The 12,222-nt window shown below is 50.6% G+C and overlaps 3 non-coding genes across 3 annotated transcripts; all 3 read left to right on the top strand.

The window, feature by feature from the left end:
* The first annotated feature begins 1,997 nt into the window (after nt 1-1,997).
* LOC138496441 (U4 spliceosomal RNA) lies at nt 1,998-2,138 on the top strand. The gene has a single exon (XR_011277952.1). It is a non-coding gene; the product is annotated as a U4 spliceosomal RNA (small nuclear RNA).
* A 3,508-nt stretch (nt 2,139-5,646) lies between these two features.
* On the top strand, nt 5,647-5,787 carry LOC138496440 (U4 spliceosomal RNA). The gene has a single exon (XR_011277951.1). It is a non-coding gene; the product is annotated as a U4 spliceosomal RNA (small nuclear RNA).
* Nucleotides 5,788-9,299: 3,512 nt separating this feature from the next.
* Nucleotides 9,300-9,440, top strand: LOC138496439 (U4 spliceosomal RNA). The gene has a single exon (XR_011277950.1). It is a non-coding gene; the product is annotated as a U4 spliceosomal RNA (small nuclear RNA).
* The last annotated feature ends 2,782 nt before the right edge of the window (nt 9,441-12,222 follow it).

The raw sequence follows: 12,222 nt of genomic DNA, 5'->3' as shown, positions 1-12,222 counted from the left end.
TTCTGGTGCTGCTTGATGGATCCTCTGAGTCGGGTATCTCCCTCTGTTCCCTGGGAGATGTTTTGGGAGGTATTTTGCTTCCCTCTTGGAAATCCTGGACTTCCTTCACTGGCGGAAGCCGTGAGGCAGACTGTACCATCACCGAGGGTCCGAATGAGTCCTTCTTCGTACTCCTTTTGAAGTCGTCGGATGATCTGCTTAGTGAGGGGCTCAGCCCTCTTTTAAAGCCAAATGGGCCCCAGTGATTGGAGCATGCTAAGCCTACCTTAAAGACCCAATCCTGGGTCCCCACCACCAATCTTCTGTCATGCGTAAGGTCATGACCAGAGTGCTTTGCAACAGGAAAGGTAAGGGGTGACAACATGTACTACTAAGCCGCACCCATCTTCCTGTCTCCTGTGGATCAAAGTGGCTCTCTGGTTAATTGAGCTCGAGAACAGACTGTCTGCATCAAATCACATATATCTTCCCTCTGAAAGGGGGTGGCCCTGCAGCGGTTGCCTACTGTAAACAGTTGTTCCACACATGACATTCAATGGCCTTCATACAGAGGGGTGGGAGCTAGCTTCAAGCTGACACATTGCATATGAAAAAGGTGTTGGGGTTTCCTGCCCTGTGTTAGTTCTGTGAACAGGCCTCTTGGCAGGCCTGCTTCACTTAACTCTCATCAGTATGCGCTGCCATCAGAGAGAACCTAACAATAGGCAGGGCATATCGATGGAGCCTTTGCTATTTTAAGTAGGCTGACCAGGGCCGGAGGAAGGCGTTGCCTTCCCCCTTCAGAGATGCTTTGATGTACCCATGGCTGTCACATTGCAGCTAAATGTGACAGGAGGACCGCACCGGTAGACTGTGTCCCCCAGAGTGCACTTGACTATGTGTTTGTTGTGCAGTGTCCATTGGGAAATGTGTGCGGAATAGCCCCACACATTTCCAGGAGGTTTACCTACCAACATTCCATTTCTTTTTTAAAAGTATCAAACCAGCCCAGGCGGAGCGCACACTCCCCGTGCGGATGGTCTAATTCCTCACTCTTGGTCAGGTTCTTCAATTCCTACCAGTCAAGTGGTCTCTTCTGTCTGTGTCTGCACTTCATTTGCACAGCAAACAGGCATGTCTTTCCCATGGCAACAGTGTCTTCTCCAAGCTGCACACACAGACAGCCGTTTCTCAGGCTAAATGTTCTCTTCTGACCTCAGTGGCAGAGCCACACTAAGCAGATGGCTCTGCAAAGGCCCAGGGGCTACAGCAAAAATCCTGAACAGGGCAAGGCCGCTTCATTTTTGGCAGTGGAGTGGAAGTAGAATTGCAGGGTCCGCCCTATGAGACAGGGTACAAGATGTGAATTACATAGGACCTTTTCACTTTTCCCAGAGTCCCCTGCAAAATCGGGTCTATTTTCAAGGACAAGTGCAATTATCACAAACAGGTAGGTATGTGATGGCATGGAAATGTATCGAAATTGTAATGGGTTGGTCAACAGTTGGAACGCTCAGAGACAAATTGATTCACTTCTTGTCAATGTCCTGGCTGCACTGCAGAAACAGCTGGTCGTCCTGGTGGAGCATCACTTCACCTGTCCCCAAAGGAGCCCATTTCTCGATGCTGTCCTCGCTCCTGTGCAATCCTCCAATGGCTCTTTGCATTCTCAAGCCTCTCCCATGTTGCCTTGGCAGCGGCCTGCCCAATAATCTCTCAGGAGGGCGGGGTCACTTGCCAACAGGCCACCGATCATGCTAAGGGAAAGAGCGCACAGGTAGCAGCCTGCTCATTTGCATGTTTACTCCCAGAATCCTATGCATACCTTGCTACTATATTTGCTGTCAGTTTGGTGAGCGCAAGATGATACAGGTGTTCACCTCAACAAATCTCGGCACTGGAATCCAGGCGGTTTTATGAGTTTGACAAAGGATGCTCAGGATGGAGCTTGCTGGGATCAGTGCAAGTTAAATGGGAATCCATTCCCGGGGCGCACGGGCCTCTGGGTCAGGTGCTTTAGCTTTGCGCAGTGGCAGTATCGTAGCTCATGAGGTTTAACCGAGGCGCGATTATTGCTTATTGAAAACTTTACCCAATACCCCGCCATGACAGCTTGAAATATAGCTGGAATTGGTAATTTTTGACAGTCTCTACGGAGGCTGAACCGATTTGTTTGAAAAGGAGACAATGACGCTTTTACTCCACTGGAGAAGACCTAGCAAGAGGGGTGTGTTTTTCGGAACCCATCCCTTCTATTCTTTGTTCTCTCGTGGCCTACCCTCAACAAAGGGGTTTACTTCCAGAAGCTAGCGCATTCGTAAACTCCAAGCGGCGCAGCGAAGTCTATGGAACCGTGACCATGCAGCAGGTGCATTAAGCGCCTCAGTTGTCTCGCTGCCTTCCTGATCTCACGACATGAAAACCATGAGCTTTCAGAACCTAGCAGACAGTGACCTGTCTGCCTTCGATCCTCTTTGCCACATCTGCTCTTGCGAAAGTCATCAGATTGTTGGATGGTTACTCAGGGAGGTCTGGCTGCCACTGAAGCCAACCGCAGCAGAGGGGTCGCTTTACCTTTGGCCTTCGCTCACCATCTCAGTCTTCCCAAGAGAGGCAAAAGGGCATTTCTGTCCCCATGCATTCTATAGACACATATTCACGTGGAGTCAACAACCCGACCTCTCTTGGTGTGACGAATCAACTTCCGGGGCACTAGTGGTCCAGGGAGGAATATCGCTTTCTAGACCATCAATCAGTCCCACACCTCTAGTACACCGGAAGGGGTCCGAACAGTGGACGGAACATCAGGCTGGTTAGTTGCAACAGAGCGAAAAAACAATTGTGACCCACTGATAAAAGGGACTGTCCAGTCAAGGTTGTATACACATATCTACTTTAGTATTAATACAACAGACAGTTCTAACACACTACAAAATACAACCCACCCTATAAAGGAAAACAGGGGACAGACAGTTTCACAAAGGAGAGGGATGCACTCTGGATACTGACAGGAGTGCAGTCGGTAAAGCAATCAGTCTGAACTGTTCAAGGTTATTTGGTTGCAGCAGCAAGGGAGCAAGAGGTCGTAAATGTCACTAAGGGCCTTCGGAGAAGGACCAGGGGGACAGAACCACAATGTAACTGGTGTTTGAGATGATCTTGGTACTCGACAGCATCGAGTGGCTTCCAGCATGCTTTGTAGCTCCGGCGACAGAGTTCAAGAGGGACGACAGATGCGGATATCAGTTGGCAGGCAGTTTGGTAAGCGAGGCTGGGCGGCCGGCTGCAGGCTGCCCTACCCGGCGGCTCGGGGTGAAGAATCGTTGTCTGTGTGCTGGTTGGTGGATCTGGAACGCTGGTCGAGGGTTCTCAGACGGCTTTAGTGACTGCAGCGTGAGAACAGCCACAGTGGTGCAGCCGGTCGCAGTTTGAGAGCTCGACTGCTTCGAAAAAGTCCTTCAAAGATGGACGCTGGTTGAGGCTTGTTGTGGCACTCCTCCGAGCTTCTTCTCAATGCTTGGGTCGACGTTTAAGGCGGCCGACCCAAAGCTGAGAAGAGTGTTTGCCGGCAACGGCCTTGTCCTTTGTTCAGAGACTCTCTGGCACTTCCCACCTAGGAAGCTTGCTGGCTTAACCTAGCAGGGCACGCTGTGTGCTGGCTGGGTACCGGTTCTGGTGCTGCTTGATGGATCCTCTGAGTCGGGTATCTCCCTCTGTTCCCTGGGAGATGTTTTGGGAGGTATTTTGCTTCCCTCTTGGAAATCCTGGACTTCCTTCACTGGCGGAAGCCGTGAGGCAGACTGTACCATCACCGAGGGTCCGAATGAGTCCTTCTTCGTACTCCTTTTGAAGTCGTCGGATGATCTGCTTAGTGAGGGGCTCAGCCCTCTTTTAAAGCCAAATGGGCCCCAGTGATTGGAGCATGCTAAGCCTACCTTAAAGACCCAATCCTGGGTCCCCACCACCAATCTTCTGTCATGCGTAAGGTCATGACCAGAGTGCTTTGCAACAGGAAAGGTAAGGGGTGACAACATGTACTACTAAGCCGCACCCATCTTCCTGTCTCCTGTGGATCAAAGTGGCTCTCTGGTTAATTGAGCTCGAGAACAGACTGTCTGCATCAAATCACATATATCTTCCCTCTGAAAGGGGGTGGCCCTGCAGCGGTTGCCTACTGTAAACAGTTGTTCCACACATGACATTCAATGGCCTTCATACAGAGGGGTGGGAGCTAGCTTCAAGCTGACACATTGCATATGAAAAAGGTGTTGGGGTTTCCTGCCCTGTGTTAGTTCTGTGAACAGGCCTCTTGGCAGGCCTGCTTCACTTAACTCTCATCAGTATGCGCTGCCATCAGAGAGAACCTAACAATAGGCAGGGCATATCGATGGAGCCTTTGCTATTTTAAGTAGGCTGACCAGGGCCGGAGGAAGGCGTTGCCTTCCCCCTTCAGAGATGCTTTGATGTACCCATGGCTGTCACATTGCAGCTAAATGTGACAGGAGGACCGCACCGTTAGACTGTGTCCCCCAGAGTGCACTTGACTATGTGTTTGTTGTGCAGTGTCCATTGGGAAATGTGTGCGGAATAGCCCCACACATTTCCAGGAGGTTTACCTACCAACATTCCATTTCTTTTTTAAAAGTATCAAACCAGCCCAGGCGGAGCACACACTCCCCGTGCAGATGGTCTAATTCCTCACTCTTGGTCAGGTTCTTCAATTCCTACCAGTCAAGTGGTCTCTTCTGTCTGTGTCTGCACTTCATTTGCACAGCAAACAGGCATGTCTTTCCCATGGCAACAGTGTCTTCTCCAAGCTGCACACACAGACAGCCGTTTCTCAGGCTAAATGTTCTCTTCTGACCTCAGTGGCAGAGCCACACTAAGCAGATGGCTCTGCAAAGGCCCAAGGGCTACAGCAAAAAGCCTGAACAGGGCAAGGCCGCTTCATTTTTGGCAGTGGAGTGGAAGTAGAATTGCAGGGTCCGCCCTATGAGACAGGGTACAAGACGTGAATTACATAGGACCTTTTCACTTTTCCCAGAGTCCCCTGCAAAATCGGGTCTATTTTCAAGGACAAGTGCAATTATCACAAACAGGTAGGTATGTGATGGCATGGAAATGTATCGAAATTGTAATGGTTTGGTCAACAGTTGGAACGCTCAGAGACAAATTGATTCACTTCTTGTCAATGTCCTGGCTGCACTGCAGAAACAGCTGGTCGTCCTGGTGGAGCATCACTTCACCTGTCCCCAAAGGAGCCCATTTCTCGATGCTGTCCTCGCTCCTGTGCAATCCTCCAATGGCTCTTTGCATTCTCAAGCCTCTCCCATGTTGCCTTGGCAGCGGCCTGCCCAATAATCTCTCAGGAGGGCGGGGTCACTTGCCAACAGGCCACCGATCATGCTAAGGGAAAGAGCGCACAGGTAGCAGCCTGCTCATTTGCATGTTTACTCCCAGAATCCTATGCATACCTTGCTACTATATTTGCTGTCAGTTTGGTGAGCGCAAGATGATACAGGTGTTCACCTCAACAAATCTCGGCACTGGAATCCAGGCGGTTTTATGAGTTTGACAAAGGATGCTCAGGATGGAGCTTGCTGGGATCAGTGCAAGTTAAATGGGAATCCATTCCCGGGGCGCACGGGCCTCTGGGTCAGGTGCTTTAGCTTTGCGCAGTGGCAGTATCGTAGCTCATGAGGTTTAACCGAGGCGCGATTATTGCTTATTGAAAACTTTACCCAATACCCCGCCATGACAGCTTGAAATATAGCTGGAATTGGTAATTTTTGACAGTCTCTACGGAGGCTGAACCGATTTGTTTGAAAAGGAGACAATGACGCTTTTACTCCACTGGAGAAGACCTAGCAAGAGGGGTGTGTTTTTCGGAACCCATCCCTTCTATTCTTTGTTCTCTCGTGGCCTACCCTCAACAAAGGGGTTTACTTCCAGAAGCTAGCGCATTCGTAAACTCCAAGCGGCGCAGCGAAGTCTATGGAACCGTGACCATGCAGCAGGTGCATTAAGCGCCTCAGTTGTCTCGCTGCCTTCCTGATCTCACGACATGAAAACCATGAGCTTTCAGAACCTAGCAGACAGTGACCTGTCTGCCTTCGATCCTCTTTGCCACATCTGCTCTTGCGAAAGTCATCAGATTGTTGGATGGTTACTCAGGGAGGTCTGGCTGCCACTGAAGCCAACCGCAGCAGAGGGGTCGCTTTACCTTTGGCCTTCGCTCACCATCTCAGTCTTCCCAAGAGAGGCAAAAGGGCATTTCTGTCCCCATGCATTCTATAGACACATATTCACGTGGAGTCAATAACCCGACCTCTCTTGGTGTGACGAATCAACTTCCGGGGCACTAGTGGTCCAGGGAGGAATATCGCTTTCTAGACCATCAATCAGTCCCACACCTCTAGTACACCGGAAGGGGTCCGAACAGTGGACGGAACGTCAGGCTGGTTAGTTGCAACAGAGCGAAAAAAAAAAAATTGTGACCCACTGATAAAAGGGACTGTCCAGTCAAGGTTGTATACAAATATCTACTTTAGTATTAATACAACAGACAGTTCTAACACACTACAAAATACAACCCACCCTATAAAGGAAAACAGGGGACAGACAGTTTCACAAAGGAGAGGGATGCACTCTGGATACTGACAGGAGTGCAGTCGGTAAAGCAATCAGTCTGAACTGTTCAAGGTTATTTGGTTGCAGCAGCAAGGGAGCAAGAGGTCGTAAATGTCACTAAGGGCCTTCGGAGAAGGACCAGGGGGACAGAACCACAATGTAACTGGTGTTTGAGATGATCTTGGTACTCGACAGCATCGAGTGGCTTCCAGCATGCTTTGTAGCTCCGGCGACAGAGTTCAAGAGGGACGACAGATGCGGATATCAGTTGGCAGGCAGTTTGGTAAGCGAGGCTGGGCGGACGGCTTCAGGCTGCCCTACCCGGCGGCTCGGGGTGAAGAATCGTTGTCTGTGTGCTGGTTGGTGGATCTGGAACGCTGGTCGAGGGTTCTCAGACGGCTTTAGTGACTGCAGCGTGAGAACAGCCACAGTGGTGCAGCCGGTCGCAGTTTGAGAGCTCGACTGCTTCGAAAAAGTCCTTAAAAGATGGACGCTGGTTGATGCTTGTTGTGGCACTCCTCCGAGCTTCTTCTCAATGCTTGGGTCGACGTTTAAGGCGGCCGACCCAAAGCTGAGAAGAGTGTTTGCCGGCAACGGCCTTGTCCTTTGTTCAGAGACTCTCTGGCACTTCCCACCTAGGAAGCTTGCTGGCTTAACCTAGCAGGGCACGCTGTGTGCTGGCTGGGTACCGGTTCTGGTGCTGCTTGATGGATCCTCTGAGTCGGGTATCTCCCTCTGTTCCCTGGGAGATGTTTTGGGAGGTATTTTGCTTCCCTCTTGGAAATCCTGGACTTCCTTCACTGGCGGAAGCCGTGAGGCAGACTGTACCATCACCGAGGGTCCGAATGAGTCCTTCTTCGTACTCCTTTTGAAGTCGTCGGATGATCTGCTTAGTGAGGGGCTCAGCCCTCTTTTAAAGCCAAATGGGCCCCAGTGATTGGAGCATGCTAAGCCTACCTTAAAGACCCAATCCTGGGTCCCCACCACCAATCTTCTGTCATGCGTAAGGTCATGACCAGAGTGCTTTGCAACAGGAAAGGTAAGGGGTGACAACATGTACTACTAAGCCGCACCCATCTTCCTGTCTCCTGTGGATCAAAGTGGCTCTCTGGTTAATTGAGCTCGAGAACAGACTGTCTGCATCAAATCACATATATCTTCCCTCTGAAAGGGGGTGGCCCTGCAGCGGTTGCCTACTGTAAACAGTTGTTCCACACATGACATTCAATGGCCTTCATACAGAGGGGTGGGAGCTAGCTTCAAGCTGACACATTGCATATGAAAAAGGTGTTGGGGTTTCCTGCCCTGTGTTAGTTCTGTGAACAGGCCTCTTGGCAGGCCTGCTTCACTTAACTCTCATCAGTATGCGCTGCCATCAGAGAGAACCTAACAATAGGCAGGGCATATCGATGGAGCCTTTGCTATTTTAAGTAGGCTGACCAGGGCCGGAGGAAGGCGTTGCCTTCCCCCTTCAGAGATGCTTTGATGTACCCATGGCTGTCACATTGCAGCTAAATGTGACAGGAGGACCGCACCGGTAGACTGTGTCCCCCAGAGTGCACTTGACTATGTGTTTGTTGTGCAGTGTCCATTGGGAAATGTGTGCGGAATAGCCCCACACATTTCCAGGAGGTTTACCTACCAACATTCCATTTCTTTTTTAAAAGTATCAAACCAGCCCAGGCGGAGCGCACACCGGATGGTGCGGATGGTCTAATTCCTCACTCTTGGTCAGGTTCTTCAATTCCTACCAGTCAAGTGGTCTCTTCTGTCTGTGTCTGCACTTCATTTGCACAGCAAACAGGCATGTCTTTCCCATGGCAACAGTGTCTTCTCCAAGCTGCACACACAGACAGCCGTTTCTCAGGCTAAATGTTCTCTTCTGACCTCAGTGGCAGAGCCACACTAAGCAGATGGCTCTGCAAAGGCCCAGGGGCTACAGCAAAAAGCCTGAACAGGGCAAGGCCGCTTCATTTTTGGCAGTGGAGTGGAAGTAGAATTGCAGGGTCCGCCCTATGAGACAGGGTACAAGACGTGAATTACATAGGACCTTTTCACTTTTCCCAGAGTCCCCTGCAAAATCGGGTCTATTTTCAAGGACAAGTGCAATTATCACAAACAGGTAGGTATGTGATGGCATGGAAATGTATCGAAATTGTAATGGTTTGGTCAACAGTTGGAACGCTCAGAGACAAATTGATTCACTTCTTGTCAATGTCCTGGCTGCACTGCAGAAACAGCTGGTCGTCCTGGTGGAGCATCACTTCACCTGTCCCCAAAGGAGCCCATTTCTCGATGCTGTCCTCGCTCCTGTGCAATCCTCCAATGGCTCTTTGCATTCTCAAGCCTCTCCCATGTTGCCTTGGCAGCGGCCTGCCCAATAATCTCTCAGGAGGGCGGGGTCACTTGCCAACAGGCCACCGATCATGCTAAGGGAAAGAGCGCACAGGTAGCAGCCTGCTCATTTGCATGTTTACTCCCAGAATCCTATGCATACCTTGCTACTATATTTGCTGTCAGTTTGGTGAGCGCAAGATGATACAGGTGTTCACCTCAACAAATCTCGGCACTGGAATCCAGGCGGTTTTATGAGTTTGACAAAGGATGCTCAGGATGGAGCTTGCTGGGATCAGTGCAAGTTAAATGGGAATCCATTCCCGGGGCGCACGGGCCTCTGGGTCAGGTGCTTTAGCTTTGCGCAGTGGCAGTATCGTAGCTCATGAGGTTTAACCGAGGCGCGATTATTGCTTATTGAAAACTTTACCCAATACCCCGCCATGACAGCTTGAAATATAGCTGGAATTGGTAATTTTTGACAGTCTCTACGGAGGCTGAACCGATTTGTTTGAAAAGGAGACAATGACGCTTTTACTCCACTGGAGAAGACCTAGCAAGAGGGGTGTGTTTTTCGGAACCCATCCCTTCTATTCTTTGTTCTCTCGTGGCCTACCCTCAACAAAGGGGTTTACTGCCAGAAGCTAGCGCATTCGTAAACTCCAAGCGGCGCAGCGAAGTCTATGGAACCGTGACCATGCAGCAGGTGCATTAAGCGCCTCAGTTGTCTCGCTGCCTTCCTGATCTCACGACATGAAAACCATGAGCTTTCAGAACCTAGCAGACAGTGACCTGTCTGCCTTCGATCCTCTTTGCCACATCTGCTCTTGCGAAAGTCATCAGATTGTTGGATGGTTACTCAGGGAGGTCTGGCTGCCACTGAAGCCAACCGCAGCAGAGGGGTCGCTTTACCTTTGGCCTTCGCTCACCATCTCAGTCTTCCCAAGAGAGGCAAAAGGGCATTTCTGTCCCATTGCATTCTATAGACACATATTCACGTGGAGTCAACAACCCGACCTCTCTTGGTGTGACGAATCAACTTCCGGGGCACTAGTGGTCCAGGGAGGAATATCGCTTTCTAGACCATCAATCAGTCCCACACCTCTAGTACACCGGAAGGGGTCCGAACAGTGGACGGAACGTCAGGCTGGTTAGTTGCAACAGAGCGAAAAAACAATTGTGACCCACTGATAAAAGGGACTGTCCAGTCAAGGTTGTATACAAATATCTACTTTAGTATTAATACAACAGACAGTTCTAACACACTACAAAATACAACCCACCCTATAAAGGAAAACAGGGGACAGACAGTTTCACAAAGGAGAGGGATGCACTCTGGATACTGACAGGAGTGCAGTCGGTAAAGCAATCAGTCTGAACTGTTCAAGGTTATTTGGTTGCAGCAACAAGGGAGCAAGAGGTCGTAAATGTCACTAAGGGCCTTCGGAGAAGGACAGGGGGGACAGAACCACAATGTAACTGGTGTTTGAGATGATCTTGGTACTCGACAGCATCGAGTGGCTTCCAGCATGCTTTGTAGCTCCGGCGACAGAGTTCAAGAGGGACGACAGATGCGGATATCAGTTGGCAGGCAGTTTGGTAAGCGAGGCTGGGCGGACGGCTGCAGGCTGCCCTACCCGGCGGCTCGGGGTGAAGAATCGTTGTCTGTGTGCTGGTTGGTGGATCTGGAACGCTGGTCGAGGGTTCTCAGACGGCTTTAGTGACTGCAGCGTGAGAACAGCCACAGTGGTGCAGCCGGTCGCAGTTTGAGAGCTCGACTGCTTCGAAAAAGTCCTTAAAAGATGGACGCTGGTTGATGCTTGTTGTGGCACTCCTCCGAGCTTCTTCTCAATGCTTGGGTCGACGTTTAAGGCGGCCGACCCAAAGCTGAGAAGAGTGTTTGCCGGCAACGGCCTTGTCCTTTGTTCAGAGACTCTCTGGCACTTCCCACCTAGGAAGTTTGCTGGCTTAACCTAGCAGGGCACGCTGTGTGCTGGCTGGGTACCGGTTCTGGTGCTGCTTGATGGATCCTCTGAGTCGGGTATCTCCCTCTGTTCCCTGGGAGATGTTTTGGGAGGTATTTTGCTTCCCTCTTGGAAATCCTGGACTTCCTTCACTGGCGGAAGCCGTGAGGCAGACTGTACCATCACCGAGGGTCCGAATGAGTCCTTCTTTGTACTCCTTTTGAAGTCGTCGGATGATCTGCTTAGTGAGGGGCTCAGCCCTCTTTTAAAGCCAAATGGGCCCCAGTGATTGGAGCATGCTAAGCCTACCTTAAAGACCCAATCCTGGGTCCCCACCACCAATCTTCTGTCATGCGTAAGGTCATGACCAGAGTGCTTTGCAACAGGAAAGGTAAGGGGTGACAACATGTACTACTAAGCCGCACCCATCTTCCTGTCTCCTGTGGATCAAAGTGGCTCTCTGGTTAATTGAGCTCGAGAACAGACTGTCTGCATCAAATCACATATATCTTCCCTCTGAAAGGGGGTGGCCCTGCAGCGGTTGCCTACTGTAAACAGTTGTTCCACACATGACATTCAATGGCCTTCATACAGAGGGGTGGGAGCTAGCTTCAAGCTGACACATTGCATATGAAAAAGGTGTTGGGGTTTCCTGCCCTGTGTTAGTTCTGTGAACAGGCCTCTTGGCAGGCCTGCTTCACTTAACTCTCATCAGTATGCGCTGCCATCAGAGAGAACCTAACAATAGGCAGGGCATATCGATGGAGCCTTTGCTATTTTAAGTAGGCTGACCAGGGCCGGAGGAAGGCGTTGCCTTCCCCCTTCAGAGATGCTTTGATGTACCCATGGCTGTCACATTGCAGCTAAATGTGACAGGAGGACCGCACCGGTAGACTGTGTCCCCCAGAGTGCACTTGACTATGTGTTTGTTGTGCAGTGTCCATTGGGAAATGTGTGCGGAATAGCCCCACACATTTCCAGGAGGTTTACCTACCAACATTCCATTTCTTTTTTAAAAGTATCAAACCAGCCCAGGCGGAGCGCACACCGGATGGTGCGGATGGTCTAATTCCTCACTCTTGGTCAGGTTCTTCAATTCCTACCAGTCAAGTGGTCTCTTCTGTCTGTGTCTGCACTTCATTTGCACAGCAAACAGGCATGTCTTTCCCATGGCAACAGTGTCTTCTCCAAGCTGCACACACAGACAGCCGTTTCTCAGGCTAAATGTTCTCTTCTGACCTCAGTGGCAGAGCCACACTAAGCAGATGGCTCTGCAAAGGCCCAGGGGCTACAGCAAAAAGCCTGAACAGGGCAA

This window comes from Ambystoma mexicanum, chromosome 10 (assembly GCF_040938575.1).
Source record: "Ambystoma mexicanum isolate Mex_15411 chromosome 10, UKY_AmexF1_1, whole genome shotgun sequence".
Lineage (NCBI taxonomy): Eukaryota > Metazoa > Chordata > Amphibia > Caudata > Ambystomatidae > Ambystoma > Ambystoma mexicanum.
The sequence above is the reverse complement of the archived record's forward strand: the minus strand, read 5'-3'. Positions and strand labels throughout refer to the sequence as shown.